General features: G+C 37.7%; 1 protein-coding gene across 2 annotated transcripts in view; it reads left to right on the forward strand.

Moving 5' to 3' along the window:
• Positions 1–4,594: 4,594 nt before the first annotated feature.
• rarga (retinoic acid receptor gamma a) overlaps positions 4,595–21,297 on the forward strand; it is a 54,162-nt gene continuing 37,459 nt past the window's right edge. Inside the window, exons 1-3 of one of the 2 annotated variants that reach the window (XM_063014858.1) lie at positions 4,595–4,714; positions 12,218–12,317; positions 12,552–12,667. The gene's annotated coding sequence lies outside the window, so the exon portion shown is untranslated. The remainder of the gene's footprint in view (positions 4,715–12,217; positions 12,318–12,551; positions 12,668–21,297) is intronic. The other variant, XM_063014857.1, reaches the window with a different exon arrangement.

The raw sequence follows: 21,297 nt of genomic DNA on the forward strand, positions 1-21,297 counted from the left end.
TTTGATGTATTTCAGAAATATGTATTTGATTTTCTTACTTTAAATAAACCAACTTTTCTCCCTTTAAAATAAACGAATCTTTTGCTCAGTTTGACTAGATCAAAACTAATCTTCCTAAACTCCAGCTTAGGAAAAAAAATCTTCCTATTAGGTTTCTATGATGTCCAAACATTGTTGCTCAATCTGCTAACAATCAAACTAGGTAATATTCTGTAATGCATGTTATTCCATTGTCCAAACTGTTAAAGCCCAAATAATTCTGGATTTCAAAATGATTTTTCATGTAGGCTGTACTATAATAAACTGTTAAAGAAACACTAGTATACTCTTGTACAATGAAACGTCAAATAGGTTCAACACAACTATATAATTAACCCAAATGAGCTTGAATACTTCACAAAACAGTGTTATTCATAGCTTCCAAAAATAAGCCTAAATACCCTAACAGGAACTTAATAAGCTAAATAAGAATGACACAGGGCTCAGCCTACCAACATTTATTTGTATATTAGATTAGTTACATTTAAAATGTAAAAATGTTTTACATAGCAATTAATAATGAAACAAATAACTGAATCTAATTATTTATATGAGATATAGTTTATCCACGTATATATAAATATATAACCCATATAATATGTTTCTTCACCAAAATATGAGACATTGTGGGTTATGAGTGTTATGTTTTCTTTCTTAAAAGCAGTCGTGCCATGAAGTTCCACTTTGTAAAAATAACAATATACAGTTTTATTGAAGAGAAAAATTGTTATAAGGTGCACAAAGTATTTATAAAGTTTATAATCTTATAGCTGACCTATGCTATATTTACAGTCAACCAAATTTAATTCAGCTGTGCAGCTTTGTTTGTATTTGAGATTTATTTACTTCGAAGCAAGTCATCTTTTTTATTATGTAGTTTACGTCATTTCCTTCATCACAAGCAAACATACACGGCAGAGATATAAAGATGTGTCGCTAGGTGGCAGCATAACGTAAGAAAATGGAAATGCCTACATTGTGGAGTCAAGGTCGTTCTTGCACTAGAAATGATAAACACTATACAGCACAAAAGTGTCTATTAAAATACAACAATTTCACTAAAACAAACAAACAAACAAAACCCACCTGCTTTAAATCAAAGAAATGGTGTGACAGTGTATGGCAGACCCAAACGTCAGAGACTATTACAGCTGTTCTGAACCCATTTGTTAGCTGGGCTGCAATGGGCTACAACAACAGACTAAAGCTGGTCTGGTGTGCCACACAAGTGCTTTAATTTCTTGCTCAACCATGTGTCATGGTACCCAAGTGGCCGTAAGGACTGCAGGTGTAGAAACCTCTGGCTATTATACTGGAGTCTTACCTGGTAGATGTGGTATTATATTGAACATGCTGAATTAATCTAAATAAGGTAATGCATACGAATTAATGTTGACACAAAAAGTAAAGTGATACTTGAAAACACATTTTATGTTTCTTCAGTGTGTCTGTTTTATAGATGTCAGGATTAATTGAGCATGATAAATATCAAGCTGTAGTCAGCAGTTACAGAACCTCTATAACTGTAGGCTATATATGCACCAAGAACATGTTATGGCAAAACAGGCAGATAATTATAGAGTGTATGTGTGTAGTGTTTGGGAACTGTGCAGGAGATGCTGCCAACACATACACACACGGTGAAAACGCCTTGGTCCTGCGGCTAGGAAACAGTCCGCACTGTCAGTCATGCCTGCCATATATCCCATTTTCCAGCACTTGTTTGTTTATCCCACTTTTATAATGCAACATTGTTGAAAGTTTTCTGAGATGTAATAAATGCCAGGTTTATTGACACTGATGGGCCACTTAAAGATTTTATGTGATTCAGTGAAAAGAGTGTTTTAGGGTAAAGGTAAAAATTTTATTGCCATCAGAGTTTGAAAAATAGTCTTTAAGTGGTTGGACAGTAGCTGAAATTTTTAAAAACATTTTTATTTACAATTTTTAAGGGAACCCTGGTAACAATTTTTGTTAGAAGTACATGGCTGCATAGGCACTTGGATGATGCAACAGTCTAATACGCAAACCCAAACCATGTCTCCTATTAAAATGTATGGTGCATCACAAAGAGGTGAATCAGACAACTGCGACCAGAGACTGTAAAGCAGCTGAAGTATCAAAAATGAATGGGCAAAAATGCAACAATTAGTTCCCCTAATGTCGTTGTTAAATAAAAGGTCAAAAGAATTAACAAATCACAGATTCTTCTTTTAGTGCATTTTCCAAAGTGTTTTAACAAATAGAGTTTGTTTGTATGTAGATTACTTCAAATAATAGGACTCACTAAAAGATACAGGGGCATTTGGTGAGTTGGATGAGTAATGACAAGCGGCATTCTCACATATTATGATTTCCCCAGATTAACAAAACAGTGATTTTTTTATTCTATAGACCTTTTTTCAAGATTTTACAGGATAGCCATCAGGTCTGTAATTTCTCCCTGTACCCCAACACTTGTGGGCTAGTCCCACTTATAATGCAGCTTTGTGCAATTTTGCCATGTAAGTGTAGCTCAATAAATGGCCAATCAAGAAGGTGCTCAGTGTATATTTGCTGAAATAGGGTGGCACAGTGGCTCAGTGGGTAGCACTGTCGCCTCACAGCAAGAAGGTCCTGGGTTTGATCCCCAGGTGGGGCAGTCAGGGTCTTTTCTGGGTGGAGTTTGCATGTCCTGTGTCTGCATGGGTTTCCTCCGGGAGCTCCGGTTTCCTCCCACAGTCCAAAGACATGCAAGTGAGGTGAATTGGAGATACAAAATTGTCCATGACTGTGTTCGACATTAAACTTGTGAAGTGACAAATTTTGTGTAATGAGTAACTACTGTTTCTGTCATGAATGTAACCAAAGAGTGTAAAACTTGACATTAAAATCCTAATAAATAAATAAATATTTGCTGAAATACTTAGCATTGCTGCATGTCACTTGTGTTAAAAGTTTATTAATTTTAAAATAAATTCAGCATTGACATTTGTCATAAGACAAAAATAACATTTAGCAACACATTTTATGTAACAAATGCAAGAATGAACACAGGCAACTTTTATTTAACACATTTAACCCCCCCATGTTGGCCTCAGCCCAATACTGCATTAGATCATCATAACCCTGGTTTAGGGTTCAACCTGAAACTTTTTGGTTGACTTTACTAAAGAGGCAACCTTGAACAGTCGACCCTTGAGTTACGAACGGTTTACCATATGAACATTTTGGGTTATGAACGATCCTTTTTAACTTAACGTACGAACAAATTTTGGATTACGAACAGAAATTCGCGAAACACGTGACGACACGAACAAGTTCCGAGCGTCTCTCTCTCTCTATATATATATACAGTGAGCGAACATTCATACAGCGGACGGTGTTTTTCCTTAAAATGTCCCCAAATAAGGTGCAGAGAGAGCGCAGAGCTGAGAAAATGAAAAAAAAAATCACTATTTGTTGTTGCATAATTACTCCTGCCAGTAGCTGAAGGGACAGTGAGTGAGATAGAAGAAGGAATTCGGCTCAGTAAAGTTTTCTTTCTTTCGTGCAATTACACCTACAAAATACAATACTACTGAAATAAAGAAGGAAATAATAGAGAAATATGAGAGTTATTGTTGTTTCTGGTAGATACGTTTTATAAAAAAAGAAGGAAATGTATTATGGTGTATGTGATGGTGTATGAAATGTGATGTGTGTGTTTTTATGTACAGTACTGTGTATTGTTGTTTATTATTGTTTATTACAGGAATGTCTATTCTATAATTTAAGATTAAGGGAGAATACACTTGTATTTATAACAAAAAAGAGCATTTAAGACATTAGAGAGGTTATGTAAGGGGTGGTTTGGGAGGTCTGGCATGGATTAATTCTATTTACATTATTTCTTATGGGAAAAATAGGTTTAACTAACGAACATTTTGACTTAAGAACAGCCCTTTGGAACCAATCACGTTCGTAAGTCAAGGGTCGACTGTATACCAATTCTGTGACATACTGTATACAGAGAAATGTACAAGTGAGTACATTGTTCTAAGAGCATGCAAAGCCGCAAAGTCGGTGTATTTAATTAGAGGAGAAGGATTTGTACTACTGTGATTTACAGCTTAAGGCAGCAATCAATATGTTCTTGTTAAATTGCCTGCTGGCTAGAAGGGTTATTGGCTCGAACAAAGAACAGCTCTGATACCAGTTCATTTAACGACGACCTGCTGTGTATACGTAGCTCTGCATGGTAAGCGTCTGAGAACGTGCCATTTTTCTGCACAAGGGAGAGTTTTATTTGCAGAGGAGAAGGCATGGAAAGGCTCGCAGATTTGCCGTAATTACACAATCGCTTCCACATGTGGAGCTGTTTTCCTCCACCTACTACCCCGATCTCTGCCTCCCGCCTTTCTCCCTCTTTTTAAACCCTCCCCCAGCTTCACTGGCTCGGGTTCACCCTGCTTCACCAGAGTGCAGCTTTAATCAGAACATCCTGGTACCTCTGGCAGCTTGCTTCACGTGCGGTGATTCAATTAGAATGAACGAGGAGAGGCTGCCTGCGCATGCGCAAGGGAGTAGGCGGGTAATGGAGAGAACCGAGCTGGAGGAGAAAAACAACAAACGAACAGAAAGGAGTGGGAAGCGGTTTTGGAGAAATGGTGCAGGCAGAAGTAGGGAGGCAACATGGTGAGGGCGGCTAAAAGAGGTAGAAAAAACTTGGAGGCAGTGAGAGAGAAATAAGAAGTATTTTTTTTGACTGAGGTGGGTTCAGAAAGGGTTCATAGTGACATCATGGCGGACGGAGAGGAAAATTAAAGTTACAGACAGGAGACACGTTCACTTTTCAATACAGGCAAATGTTAGAAATTAACACATTGGAAATGTATTTATTTTCATGTGCTAGTTGGAGTCGTGATAAATTTGTGGACAACATAGAACACCCTCTAGTCATCCTGGAATTTTTATATGTATAAACACAATACATATACACCGATCAACCGTAACATTAAAACCACCTCCTTGTTTCTACACTCACTGTCCATTTTATCAGCTCCACTTACCATATAGGAGCACTTTATAGTTCTACAATTACTGACTGTAGTCCATCTGTTTCTCTGCATACTTTTTTAGCCTGCTTTCACCCTGTTCTTCAATGGTCAGGACCCCCACAGGACAACCACAGAGAAAGTATTATTTAGGTGGTGGATCATTCTCAGCACTGCAGTGACACTGACATGGTGGTGGTGTGTTAGTGTGTGTTGTGCTGGTATGAGTGGATCAGACACAGCAATGCTGCTGGAGTTTTTAAATACCATGTCCACTCACTGTCACCTCTATTAGACACTCCTACCTAGTTGGTCCACCTTGTAGATGTAAAGTCAGAGATGATCGCTCATCTATTGCTGCAGTTTGAGTTGTTCATCTTCTAGACCTTCATCAGTGGTCACAGGACGCTGCCCACGGGGCGCTGTTGACTGGATGTTTTTGGTTGGTGGACTATTCTCAGTCCGGCAATGACAGTGAGGTGTTTAAAAACTCAATCAGCGCTGCTGTGTCTAATCCACTCATACCAGCACAACACACACTAACACACCACCACCATGTCATTGTAACTGCAGTGCTGAAAATGATCCAACACCCAAATAATACCTGCTCTGTGGTGGTCCTGACCATTGAAGAACAGCATGAAAGGGGACTAACAAAGTACCTTACCCACTAAGCTACAACTACCCTTTTGTTCTGGCCCTTTTGTTAACCTTATTTGATCTGATAGATTAGGACATTGCATTTAGAAAGCCGGCAAAATCAAAAGGAATCAGACTGTACAAGTCCAGCTGTTGTGTGTTTAAGCAGAATCAGTAAATTATGGATGGAATAACTTTTCTTTGACTTGGGTATTACAAGTAGTGAAGCTAAATGAGTTTATATAACATGCCCAGCAGAGTCCTTTCTTTATATTGGAGCAAAATATATGAATAGTTTTTGTTGAGCAAAAACATCACACACATTCACGTGCTAAGTTTGATATAATTAACACATGCTGTGTAATTACCAGCTGCTTTGATTTCTTCACCAGCTGTTTCAAACTGATGCAAAACAGATTTTTTGTAATGGATTTAAATGTGCAATAGTTTGTTTACATTGTTAAGCATTTAAACTCTTAACCCTATTGTTGTAAATAGAATCCTAAGAGTTTCCCCACAGCCCAAACTAAAGCATAATTATATACAGAATACTCGAACAATTAAACAAGTATGATTGTTATAAAATACAATAATGACAGTGATGTAACTTTCATCCCTACATAAAAGTATTGGGACACCCCCTTCTAATTTTTGAATTCATGTTTTGAACACAGATGCTAGCAAGTGTAATATATCAATTATATCAATAATGTTTAATTCAATTATATACAATTATAATCTTCCAACATCAGCAAAAGATACTTTTTTGTTCTAGCATTACTGAGCTCTTGTGCACAAAGCTTGGTTTACAGAAACTCCAATGGCCTGCACAGACCCCTGACCTCAGCCCCACTGAACAGCTTTGTAATGAACTGGAACATCAGTTTAGGTAAAATAATTCATTGTTAAATTATGTTCCCCCAAACTGTATGATAATCTTAATTAATTATATTATTTATATATCATCTTAATGCCCAGTACCAGACATTACAACACTTCCATGAATCAATGAGCATGGTATGCACAAATAAGTGTTTTTTTTGTTCAACAGGTTCATTTTCCAATGCCTCCTCTGTTAAGTCCTGGTGTGTACGTGTTTACTTTCCCACAGCTGGAGTCTAAAAGTGTACATTTTGCCAGGCAGTATGAATAAACCCCTTCATTTCCCAGCATGAACGTTTAACTTTAAAAACTTTTTATGTTACAGAGAGGAAGGAAGGCTAGTGGGTAGGTTGGTGTGTGTATATGAGGTTGTCCAACATGCCTGTTTTGTGTCCTGTATGTCTCAGTGCTACGGAAAGCTTCACATGGCATCAATCTGGGAGTGAAGGAAACGGTGAGCTCACTACAGGCATACTGCCCTAATTGAAACTGGTGGCCTTTATTTCTTACTGTTATACTCACCCCTTTTTTTTTCCCTCCTGCTCCTGCCCACATGTTTCTTTTTAGCATTTAAACAAAGTGGGTCGAAAAAATCCTGATAGAATTAAGAGGAAGTAAAAAGAGGGATGCAAGACAGAGTTATATAAACTCAATGCAGTAACACACGACTGTTTAGTATACATCTACATTTAGTATATATCAGATATTTCCAAATTGAGATGTGTGTAATAACCACTTACATGGTTTGTCATTTTATAACACAGCAGGTCTGTAACAATAATTTTTTTTTAATGTTATGTATTTTTCTAATTCATTTTCAGGGTCACAGCAACATGATTATTTTGTTCTGTATGTTTCCTTATACAGGTACAAATGGAAGGGACGTTTACTTAGGGATTTTAATTTAAATATTTAATTACTTTGTGTGACTGAATAGGTAAAGATGTACAAACTAGAATCTTCTTATATGTTTACTATTGGATTTTTAACAATATGACAAAATTGACTGGGTCGAAAATATACATACAGTGAATTCAATTATATTTTGAGTTCCCCTTGTTAGTCACTGGTGACATCTCTGTGTCTTTTAAAATAGGGCTAGCTTGACATTGCCCCTTAAAACGAATGATGTCTTATTGTTGTATATTCAAATAAAAATAGAATCTTATTGTCAGGCCTGCTATTAGTAGAATCTGTTGGAACATCCACAGTCAAAAAAATCACCACAGGCTTAGAGATTGTCATACAGGAAAGAAGCCCCTTCTCTTGCTTTTTATGTCTGTGTGATCACTAACTAGCTAACTAGTTTAGATTAGCTGTTTAGATTAAGCTTTACTCACACCTAAAGTGCTATTCACATCAATAAATAAATGACAAATGGCTTAAAATATTATCGGTGCTGATAACAAAAGGTACGCTGGAATCATTCATTAAAACATGACATAGGACTGTTATGATTGTTACAAATATGAAATATGATTGTTAAATTTAATGATTACGTGCCATCACCTCACATTAGACACTTGTGTATTTAAAACCATGGGTAAAAATGTAGGCGTGCAAGTTTGAGCACCACACATTCGCGTGCACACACACTGACATGGAAAAAACAAGTTAGCAATCAGACGACAGGGACAGAAACAGTCTGTTTTACACAGAGGTGGAGGTAGAGACCAGAGAAAAAGAGGGGGTAGAGATAGCGGTCTGATCTGTCTTCATTATCCAGCACTCTGCAGTCTCTCCGACACATGGATCATAAATCTCAGCCTCCAGCACACTCTGCTGACTCCGAAACACAAACACTGCTAACCTCTGACCTTTCTACTGCTTAGCTGCTACTGACACTCACTCACTCACGCACACACACATCCATGTAGACACTTGCTCATGGACATTACATACAAGATTTATATTAGGGTTAGAACATTAATAAAGGGTGATTTAATTATTAGGGGCATTAAAAAATAAATTGAGAGATGTATCCTGCACGCCATGGTAGAAAGTAGAAATCTCATTATAAAATTTAGTTATTGTTAAAAATTAACATTTTAACCAATCAACTTTCTTTTTAAATTGGCTAGTGCAGTAAATTGCACACCAGTGCTGGGGTTCTGAACACCCCGGTTCGAACCTAAGCTCTGCTGCCTGCAGCAGACAAAATTGGCCACCGAGTCTGCTGCCTGAGAAAAAGCCGGACAAAGTGGGTGGGGTCTTCAACACTGTGCAAGGACCCTGGTTAACAGACCGAGACGCTGTGCAGAAGTGGATGAGACTCATGTGTGACTCCACCGAAGCACGGGCAAAAAAGAAGGGGTTGAGGGACAGCACATGCGTCGGAAGGGGTGTGAAGCAGGCAAATATACCCTCCTTAAACCAGTCGGGATCCACAGCAGCAGAGGACTAATTGGCTACGCTAAATCAGGAGAAAATGCATAAATAAATAGAAAAAAATTATTTTAATTTAGCAAAATAATCATACTTTTCATGTTAGACAGTGCCATTCAGCCCAATAACAGCATATGTAAACCACCTGTGGAAAGCTCTCTGCCAAAGAGAAACATTAACAAAGAGGTGCAATCACTGTGCAAAGTGTGGCTAAGTGGAGCACTTCCTGTTGACTACATTCTGATGCCAACCATGCTGTGGTTGTCTGTTTGCTGTCTGTGTGTTTAACTGTTTTAGGTTATTATGGAAACAATCTGAGAATATAACATTTATGATTGTTTATTGTTTAATAACTTAAATACATTACAAAATTGCTGAATTAGTGTTAAAGGGAAGTAAATTCCATCTCTGTTTTTTTGGGGTAAGATAGCTATATAATCGTCCATTTATGAACTGTAAAATTATTCTTCTATGCACAAAAAGAAGGAAATCCAGTGCTGCTTCGCTGATCGTTACATTAAGGATTGCACAAAATCTACAGGTTAGAGAGAATCATTTTAGTTTTTAAATGTATTTAAAATAATTCAATTAGTACAACCTACATTTCCAGAAACTGTTTTACCTGTTCAGTCTTAATGACATTGCAGTGGTCAGGCTTTAATGTTTAAACAAGTAGGCCTGGATCTAAATTGACATTCCAGTTCATCACAAAGGTGTTTGATGATGTTGAGGTCAGGGCTATATGCAGGCCACTGGGGTTTGTCCACACCAAACTCATCAATTCACGTCTTAATGAACTTCTCATTGTGCACAGGGTATAATACACCTATCAGCCATAACATTCTAACCACCTCCTTGTTTCTACACTCACTGTCCATTTTATCAGCTCCACTTACCATATAGAAGCACTTTGTAGTTCTACAATTACTGACTGTAGTCCATCTGATTCTCTGCATGCTTTGTTAGCCCCCTTTCAAGATGTTCTTTAAAGGTCAGGACCCCCACAGGACCACTACAGATTAGGTATTATTTGGGTGGTGGGTCATTCTCTGCACTGCACTCCTCACTGTCACTGCTGGACTGAGAATAGTCCACCGTAGGCAGCGTCCTGTCACCACTGATGAAGGTCTAGAAAATGACCAACTCAAACAGCAACAATAGATGAGCGTCCGTCTCTGACTTTACATCTACAAGGTGGACCAACTAGGTAGGAGTGTCTAATAGAGTGGACAGTGAGTGGACACAGTATTTAAAAACTCCAGCAGCACTGCTGTGTCTGATCCACTCATACCAGCACAACACACACTAACACACCACCACCATGTCCGTGTCACTGCAGTGCTGAGAATGATCCACCACCTAAATAATACCTGCTCTGTGGTGGTCCTGTGGGGGTCCTGACCATTGAATAACAGGGTGAAAGCAGGCTTAAAAGGTATGTAGAGAAATAGATGGACTACAGTCAGTAATTGTAGAACTACAAAGTGCTTCTATATGGTAAGTGGAGCTGATAAAATGGACAGTGAGTGTAGAAACAAGGTTTTAATGTTATGGCTGATCAGTGTATACTATACAAAGTATAATACTGTATATTTTAAAATGTTGTTAGGATTAAATACTTGAACTTAATTAATACTGAGTGTGTTTACTGGCTTTTGTCCATATGGTGTATTTGATGGTGATGTAATTTTTAAGCTGATGTGTTCCTAGTAACAGACAAAAACTCATCCGGCCGATTAGGAGTTTACATACATACATGATTGGCTATGTCTCTGGGGGATTGCTAAGACCTTGCTATGGATTGGCATCCATTTCAGGATGTGTTACTGCATTACGCCCAGTGATTCCAAGGAAAACCGGCCCACCATGATGGGAAAAACTGTGGTAAAACATGAAAATAAAATGTCAAGCACCTTTTGTTGTTAATGCAGCATCTGTACCAGTCAAGCATAATTTTAACTGTGTAACAGTTCCGGATTTTCCTAATGCAGTGTACCATCACACACCTCTAATTTCAAGTAAACAGTTCATTAGAGGTTGTTACGAATTCAAAGCACGCAACTGAGTTCAGTTTAGTTCAGACTGGCACACTCTGCCCCCTCTGGCACTGGAAGCTGGGCACACAAGTGGTGGCATTCTGAAACGGGAACTAGTTAAGGTGTGTCTCCACAGTGAGGTTTGGGGTTTTTAACTAGAGTCATTTCAGAACATCAGATTCAGGAACAGGGCATACACCCTGAACCACAAATCTACATCGACATCTAACACAATCTACACCCTGGGCAGATCTAAACCATGTGAGCTCACAGAGTGCCATATACACAGACACACCCTCACTACCATCTCAGAGGGGACTTCCTGTACTCGCAGCTCCTCTTTCATCTGAAAAATACACTGAAATCTGAAACCTTGGCAGACTTCTCTGTCATTTATACTTTCAAAAATTTTTCAGTTTAATACACACATATATCTATTCTAAGACAAGTTTTAAGCCATTGCAAGCAATATGAAATTTGCTAAACATTAGGATTACACAGTGTATTCTTACACTGTTAAAATGAAATTCGCTTTCAGTTCATAAGTTCCTAATAAATGACTATAGCTTTGCTATATTGCTATGCGTCTATGGAAAATGTTACAACAGTAAAATGATTAATGTACAGTAAAACCTAGGATGTATGTGGGATAAATATATATCATGATATTGCCGAATATGTTCTGTGCGACATGAAATGTCATGTTTGAATATGCCACTGCAAAGCCAAAACCACATATTGAAAATAATCATGTGTACCTTATCAAAAAGGCAAAATAATTAAACATTTACGGCATTATCCAAAGGGACTTACAGTACTGTGACAGTATTTTGTCTAAGCAATTGAGGGTTAAGGGGCTTGCTCAAAGTCCCAAGAGTGACAACCTGGCAGTGGTATTTGTTTAAAAGTCTACAAAATATTGTTAAACATTTTTCTAATAAACTTCATTTTATAACTGTATTATAATATTTTATCTAAATTTAGGCAGGTTGACTAAATTGTACAATAATACATGTAAATACCATGTATTTGTAGCCTTTTCTTTTCTCTAAGGGATTTGGTGTTTGTAGCTGGCATTTCTTTTGAGAAATACTATGCTGGAATCGTATGAAGGAGGGGGAGGAACACCCTGAGGCTTCACTCTGCTCTGACTGTGTGCAGCACTTCTAAATGAGTTCCTTATTGCCATCCGAAAATCAGCCATTGTTCAATGTTTGTCAGTTTCTCCAACAGAGGGAGAATGAGGTGAAGAAAACAAGACTAGAGGGAGGGGGATAAAAAAAAAAAAAATCAAAGGAGACAGATGTCGAAAGACAGGAAAGTAAGTATTTTTCTTCCATCTTGTAAAAATGTGCTGTTTATTTAAAGTACTGGGTCACATGACTTACACTGCATTTCTGATTCAGAGAGCATAATTATTTCTCACTGAAAGCTAAAAAGCCTGTGTGTCTGTGGAAGGAGAGAGAGGACGAATTGAGAGGGAGAGAGGGAGGGAGAAGTGAAGAAGGAAAGAAAGAAATTAGTTGGTGAGTTGGTTTGCGCTCTGCCTCTGCAGCTAAACGGACTCAGACGTACAGAGAGTGTATTCGCTTCCTCTACTCACACACTCACACACACTCATTCAGTCTGAGTGAAGCTGGGAAAGTTTCTGCTGAAGCTGCATGCAAGTGGGTGAGTTTGCCTCTCAGGGCACATTCTAAATAATGCTTTTGATTGTTTTTTTACATTTATTTTCTGGATCTCCTCATACCTTCATGCGCTGAGAGTTCAGAGAATGGAAAACAATTGCATTTCAGACTGAAAATTAGACAGATACTTTTGACAGCCTTAAGTGAAGACAGCGATCGAGAGAGTGGGTGAGGATAAAAAAAGGAGAAAACTCATCACTTTCCACACGCTGGAATCTGTTACCTGTCTAAAACAACTTTACGCTATCTTTTCTTCTAAGAAGATCCTCATAATTATTTCTAGCTGATGTAAATTTGTATGCGTCTTTATGAAGAGTTAGAGATGAGCAGAGATTGAACTGGCTTCACTTGTGTATCTGTATCTGGTTATATTCTTAATTTTTAAGTTCCTAATAGTTGTTAAAGACCATATGGAGTCTACATGTGTTTGGCTTAGACATGTAACAGGCATTATGTTATGTCTATTCCAAAGCATTTTGTCTGGAATGTCTGTAAATCTCAGCATTGTTAACCTGTCAGTCTTGCTTTCAAACTGACTGTACACGGCGCCAGGTGAGCAGGTTCTTCAGCGCCCAAGACACATTGCACAACTGTTATGTATTTGTGAAACATTGCTCATGCTGATCTCAGAAAACTGCTAAGACAGACACATACAAGCGCTAGTGCATGACCATGTGGCGCCACAAGGATTTGATGTCACCTGATGGTCTGAACTTGGGCAGGTATGACAGTGTAGGATCATTCAGGTCATTATGAAGTATTTGTACTTGTATAAGTGTAAACGAAAGAAAAACTGGGCTAGGGAATAGAGCAATGAACCTGTAATAGCTTTAAATACAAATGTTCATTGATTCATGATAAATTATGTACATGTACATTATGTTTATACATAAATGACCTATGAGAGGAAAGTATTAGCTGATAAGTTTTGAATGTTTGCTCTTGGATTTAGCAGTTTTTGTATTAATTCACAGTTGAACTTGGCAGTAATTACTCTGTCCCCTCAAGCACTCGCTCCATGTCATATACCAACATACCAGGCACTGGTATTTAGCACAGACCTATTTTTTGTTTATTTTTACCATCTGACCAAATCCTAGTTGACCAGGAGCTTGAGACACAAACACATTGCGAACAGCAGAGTCAGCCTCCGAACACACACACTAACGGAATGAAGTCATAACTTTAATTTGAATCAGTAAAATTCCTCATTCTCTCTCTGTGTGCATAGCAGTTTATATTTTAGATCAACTACAAGTTTACATGAGCAGAGACAAAAGAGGGCCAGCACAAAGAAAAAAACTATTGTCAAACCAGATATTCATGTTCCACGATGATTCAGAGCTGAGCTATAATGTGCCTTTTCACTCCAGCTCATTGGAACAGCAGAGATTCCTCAACCAAATGTGAATAAACAGATTAAATATAGAATCTTCAGTTGCATCCAGTCATTTACTCTGGCATTAAGGAAATGACTAAGATGTTTATTATATTCAGTATATGTGGTATTTGTTTATAGGGTAAGATTCTGCTTTTTGGTCAACAATTTGAAATTAGTACTAATTAAAATATTACATATGATACACTTTTATTCATATGTATTCATATTATTTGGCACAACTCTTTTTCTTAAATTTAACAAAATGCTTTTCATTACAAATCATACAGTCATAAAATTTGAGGGATTTTTGGATCTTAAAAAAATATACATGAATTTCTGAATTTCCTGGTAAAGAGCATCTTGTAATGTTACTGACTACTTGGCGTCCCTCAAAGTGCCCCCATGAATGCTCGAGTCGGGTTTTGGTCAGGTGACTGTGGAGTGGTTATGATTAGTAATGAAAGAGGTATAAAATCCAAATACCAAATATGAAGCATTCTCACAGTCTGGTCTCAGACTTTTGTTTCCCCATTGTGTGTGTCTATGTATTGGGACTGGGTTGAATTAATGAATTACTGATGTAACAGTTCAGGGTTCAGTTCAAGATTCAAGATCTAGTTAGTCTTCTAAGTGTTTCTTAGAACATATAAAAAAAAATGAAAAAGAGAAAATATACTAGAGAGGCAGTCAGTTACTGGGGATCCCCCAAATATAACCCATGTGTAGCAAACCGTGGATAGAAAAAACATCAACTGCCAATCTTGTGATGTTTAAGAGACTGTTTACTGCAAAACATAACAGTTTACAGTCGTCAACATTGAATTCAGTACAAAACTAATGGCACTGTTCAATAAATTAATTGCCTCCTTTGCTAAAACATCCTTGTAGCCAATTCTGGAGACTGAATAAAAATTTTTATATGTGCGGGATGTAGATACTTGTACCATCATGCTCTTTAGGTTACTCAAATAAACATTTGACCACATTTAATTGTTAAGCCATTTTTAAAGACAGTCAGACATGATTTCAGCCTTTCTGTGAAATATAAATCCAGCAGCTTCTTTAGGCATTCTTTCAGGAGTTAGACTGTGATCTAAGGAAATTACCAAAGAGCAAAGAAAAAGTTACTTACAAATCCATTTCTACTGCTTTAGTACTTAACCAAACCACAGTGGGAGTGTGCTTAGCAAAGAAGGCAGTGTGTGAGGGGCAAGATGGATTCAAACAAGTATCAGGAAATCCTAGAAGAAAAAGTCATGCCTTCTGTTAGGCAGCTGAATCTTGGACATCATTGGACCTTTCAACAGGACAATAATCCCAAGCATACCTCAAAGTCCACCAAGTATTGGTTTCAGAAGTCCTGGAAGGTTCTGGAGTAGTCGTCACAGTTGCCTGACTTAAACGCTGGACGCTGAGCTTCTGCAAGATGATTGGAGGATCAGTGGAAAGGCTGAATCCCGTTTTGATTGACAGCTCGTTTGAGCGCTACACTGTCACTTCTCAAACTCAAACTCAAAAGAAGCTTTATTGGCATGACAAATAGGGACATTCGTATTGCCAAAGCAATACACTTCATTAGTCACTTAATCACTAGGAGCTTCAGTCCCATTGAGGATTTTGCGAGTGAAGTCGAAAGACAAACTGCAACCCATTTCGGGCCATTTTCTTGTAAATGGAACAGAGGGCAGAATTTATGTGTAAATAAATTGACAAATTTTATGATGTAAGCCGACAATGAGCTTCCCCTCTTTGAAAGACCAGCAGCCGCCACTGATACCTTCATAGGGTACCAGTTAAAAAGAACACTATTCTTACAGTCAATATTGTACAGAGTGCTGCCTAACACATTGGTTCAAAACCTAGAAAATATGCTTAACAAACAATGTGCTTACTTTCAAGATAATATGTAATAAGCTGTATAGTTGTAGCTACTTGTAAATGTATCAGGTAATAATAAGCAGTAGAGTGGTTTGCCCTTTTATTTTTCCCTCCTCAGACACAAGCTTCAACTGGTCCTATTAAAGTTACAATGCAAGCAATTGTGGGTTAAGAGCCATACAAAGGGGCCCAACAGTGGCAACATGTGTGTGTGTGTGTGTGTGGTTGAACCAGCAACCTTTTGATTAATGGTCCAGTATCATAAACACTTCAGAGTTCCTTACAGTTGGTGGATATTCATTTGTAATTGATTGAAGTTTCAGTTGAATTATGTAAATAATCTATGTGAATGTGCACTGTGAAAGGTTAAATTAAACAAACAAAAAGTATTAAACAAACAATATCTACCATAAATCAGTTCCACGTTTGCTTACATTACAGCAAATGAGACAAACCACACCAAACTCACCTCTAAAAACACAGAACTATTTCAGTTCTTGGTGTAGAAAGGTAACGTGCACCTGACTACATCCTTCATCAGTGACCCTATCTAATAATGTCATTAATAGCCACTAGGGGTAATATCTTTGGTTTCTACAATCTGAGATAACTTTGTATCAAATTGCACTTTTCATTTATTCAGGTTTTATTTTAATGTGTTTCCCATATGTGCATGAAAGTTTTACATGTATGTGCCTTGTTGATTTGTTTAGCACTCGGTTTTCATTATCTCTAATAGTGTGACATTGCGTAAGTGAAATCAGTTTCAGGCTAAATCAGATTGGTGCGCTTGAGTGTTTTCCGCGAAACTATTTTTTATGGCGAGACCACCCCACTGCGTGAGTGTCTCCCTCCGAGCTCGTCTCAGAAGCCGTACAGCACACACTCCTCTTTCTCTTTTCTTGTTTCTTCTGTCTGTCTGTCAGGAATTCTTTCTCAAGCAATGAAGTACAAATATCAGGGAGGAGTCAGACAGGTGGTTTAGGGGGGAAATGAGAGACGAGGAAGGGAACTAAGGAACAAGGCTTGGTCTACTCTATAATTACGAAGGAAGCCGTCAGATCACTATTTCCCCTGTAAATTTTTTTGCAGGTGTGTAAGGATGTGTGTATGTACGGCTTTGTGTGGCAAGCTGTGTGGGCACATGCCTGTATGTGTTTGTGTGGAAGCTGAACATCTGCTCTTGGAAGTCTTTGTGTTCGCAAATGCTTATAATGTCAATTGTATGTGTGTGTGTGTGTGTGTTTATACACTTAAATGTAAATTCTCCTCTGTAACAACTACTGTAACAAGAGCTGTCTGGTGATCTGAATAAATAAACAGCTAGACCAGCACAACATCTAAATAATTTTTCCAAATCTAATTTCTTCTTTGATTCCACAATGGAAAACCTACAGCTGCTATAAAAATTGGCTCGATTACTCCTGAGATTACTCCTTGGGTGCTGCACAGCACCAGGGTTGTGGAGACCTGGGATCAAACCTCACCTTTGATCATGGTCTGGTTTTGTCCTATTTTCCCAAAAGCAAAAAGGTGCATGTCTGCTTTATATTATGCGGAGGTATGAGTCAGTAGGTGAATTAGTAGTTGTGCGTTGTCTGAAGATGGGTTGATGCCCTGTCCAGAGCGTGCTCCTGCTGTGTGTTTTCAGGTGTTTCTGGACACCGTGATCCTAATCTGGATGAAGCGAATTTTGAAATAAATGAATACAGACTGAATGAAGCTGGCTTCTTTGAGAAATATATTTTAAAATATAAATATGATTTATGTTATACTTGTGTTACTGACCAATGTATTGTATGTACAAACTCATTTAGATTACTTATGTGATTTCCAACATCTCTAGCATATGTACAGTTACTACAGATTTTGATGTGCATGTCAGCAGTAGTGCACTGATTTATTTTTTATAGACTCCTTAAGAGCCAATTGGATGTTAGGTGAAGATTGTTTAGAGTAAATAAAAAAATATTATTTCTTTAAAAATAGATTCATGTTAAGTATAAAGTGTTTTTTTTTACACAATACCTTGTCAGTATAACTCTACATTAAGAGGCGTATTGTGTATCATTGGCTTATCATTTAATTTCACGCCTTTGTGAAACTTGAAATAGGAAGTAACATGACATGTACACGTAGTCACATGGTTCGATGCCCAGCCTTACAAGTGCACTTGGAGCGAATCCCAGACTTCTGTTTGGGTTAGAGTGGACTAGATTATGTCTTTTCAGGACAAACTTAACACTTGCCAAGCTTTCTGTCCAAGTGTACTTCAGTTATAAACAATAATCAAAATTTGAATTGTATAAGTGAAAATGTTAGGTGTGTTTATGAATATGATCAACTTTCATTATTAGTCACTTTTTTCCATTTCAGTCAAAGTTGTTAGTTGTATTTGCATGTTCACAGTGTATAAAGTGTATATTACATTTAAAATAATGAGGTACTACTTTGCGGGGTTTATATTCTGCCTGTTTTTTTTTCTTGTTTTATTTTCTCTCTCCTCTGCTTGTTTTTTTCCTGCTGAGATTTAGCATCACATCATGGAACACTACTGTCATGGCTTCATTTGTGGCCCTTGGTTCTCTCTCTCTCTCTCTCTCTCTCTCTCTCTCTCTCTCTCTCTCTCGCTCTCTCTCTCGCTCTCTCGCTCTCTCTTTCTCTTGCTTGCTCTTGCACTCTCTCTTTTCCTCTCTGTCATCTACATATCATCTACTGTGCTTCCCAAATTGGAGCGCACATTATTTTCCTGAATAGTTTGATTGACAGCAGCATTAAACAAGTTTGTATGTAAATAATAAGATGAAAATGGATACATTGTGTGAAGTGCTTGTTGTGACACTGCGAGGCATCAGGAAAAGCCAGACAGAAATAGAATCTCTCACACAGGTGTGTGCTCGCAAGACAATTTCTTCAATTCTTAAGCTACTTTCAATGATCACTTCAGGGTGAGTGATTCTCAAGTGATGCATAATGGATTGAAGCCTCTGGGTTGTTGTTGTTTTGCCAGATCTGAGATTAAAGGACATTTTTTGGGTGTTAAGAATGTGTGCCTACTGCCAGGAAAAGCCTAGTGTCAGTCTAGAATAATTATTTTAGGTTGCCAGATTATGGTTATTGTTGAGTTATTGAGTTTTATATATAATTTATTATTCTTTTGGAGAAGACAGGCAGATTATATTATACAAAATATTTAAATTTTTTAGTAATTTTGTAGTCTGATTAAATGCATAAAGAACAAATCAAGACAGAAAGAGAAAAATAATCTGTTGGTAAAGTAAGTCGTAAACAGAGACGACACAGGAAGACGAGAAAAAGGGATTAGTAAAAAAGTATTTGATGACAGAGGTAGACAAAAACAAGAAAAGAAGCAGGGAACAGTAAGAAGAAGGAAAAAGACAAAGCCAAATGGGGAGGTCAGACAGAAAAACAAGTATAAAAAAACAACTGAAACAACATATAAAGAAGAAAACAATATTGTGTGTGTGTGTGTGTGTGTTGCCCATGCTTGTGACCACCCGAACCCTTCCTTTCCTGAGGGCTTTCCTACAATAGCCAAATGTTTTGCACAACACAGTTACTTTGCATTCGAACATCTTTATTCAATTGGATCCACATGCAGTTTCATGGAAGGCTATGGCACATGAGGACAATGTGATTTCACCACTGTCTCATCTGAAAGTCTCTCTGGCAAAACACGGAGACGAATTGTTTTACCAATAAGCACTACGAGCGTAAACGGACCTTGCGCACACGTGTTCTTCATTCTTTACGCAGCATATAAATTTAATTTATTTCATTCAAAAAGTCATAAACAAACCCTCAACAACTCTTTCATTTTTACAGCTGAATACTGTAGATGAACACGTTTTGGGCTGGGATCTGCGAGGCATGTGTTAGCGTAGCAAGCAGGAGTGGACAAGTCTTTGTCTTGAGCTGAAGAGAAGAAAGCAGCTTATACTAAACACTTATTTTCCATTTCTCACATGGACTAAAATAACATTTTCACTTTCTTTAAAAGACTTTGCAGTGGAACAGTTTACAGCCTTCAGCCCTTGTACATTTAACTTGAAACTGCATACCCCATTCCTCGCCCCCTTTTCTTTATTTAACCCAGACAAATCTAAATTTCTGGACTGTGGTTAAATCTGGGGTGGAAGTAAGTATGACAGTCAGTGGAAAGCAAATGTGGAAACTTTAAGCAGGGTAAATGATCCATAGATTTAAAACTATAGAGTGGAAATTTTCAGAGAGACAGGAAGTACACCCAAAACCACAGGTACCCTTCCAAAAGCGCCAGAGTAAGAATGTCTTGTTTTCATTGCAGGAACATAGGAACCTTTATAGGATTGAAAGTTTAGTTCTAATGTATTTAGTTCTAACTTTTCTTTAGTTCTAAGTTTCCTTAAAAGTTTATATAATATAATAGGATAGTCACAGAAATTATACATTCTTCAGAAAGAATGGAAATTTAGTGGAAATTTCCAGAATCTTTACTTACTTTTTACGTTTCTGGATGTTAGTGGATAGTTTCAGAAACATGTTCCTTAACTGTTTTAGAAAATGAGTGGATGGCTTCTAGAATCCTTAAGCGTTTGATGCTGAATAGTCATGGAACCCTGATGTCCCTTAATAAGCTTTTGTACAGTTCCAAATACATTATGTTTTTTTTTTTTCATTAATAGTAATTTACTGAAGCGGTTTTGGAATATCGGTGGAGAGTTTCAGAATCTTTATTTTTCTGAAAGCTTCTATAGTATTTGTGGTGGTTACAGAATCTCTTTGTTTTTAAAGGTTGTAAAAATTGCTGCATATTTCCTGAACTCATAATGTGCCTTACTAGCCTCTGAACTAGTACTGATGCATTTAAGTTTCTCAGATTATTTAGGATATAGAACAGCCTTTACTTTGTTCTCTTTCCACTATTTCCTTCCCCATGCTATTATATCTGGTCATGTTACTGTTCTTTTCTTTGCTTTGCTCTTGGCTGTGGCATCTATGGCTGGTTGTGTGGTGGCTCAACGCTTAAGTCTCAAGTGGTTGTTTTTGCATCGGGTGAGTGTGAGAATGGCTGTGAAGGAGCGTCATCCGATCCCTGCGAGGTGCACTGCAGTAAAGACAAAAGGGACACTCGACTCTGGGATACTCAATCCCCCCCAAAAAACACTCTTTCACCGTGGCAGCTTTCAGCACCTCAGGCAATGACCGACCCACACCATCAATCACGTTCCTGTGACAGTATTGTAGACACAAAATGCATCATCGACCATGCCAAAAGCCTCTCTTTCTTTCTTTTTCTCACTCTATGGGACTAATAGGCCTCGGCATGCTCAGCTAATGATGTGTCGAAAAAG

This window comes from Trichomycterus rosablanca, chromosome 19, assembly GCF_030014385.1.
Source record: "Trichomycterus rosablanca isolate fTriRos1 chromosome 19, fTriRos1.hap1, whole genome shotgun sequence".
In the NCBI taxonomy this organism is placed as follows: domain Eukaryota; kingdom Metazoa; phylum Chordata; class Actinopteri; order Siluriformes; family Trichomycteridae; genus Trichomycterus; species Trichomycterus rosablanca.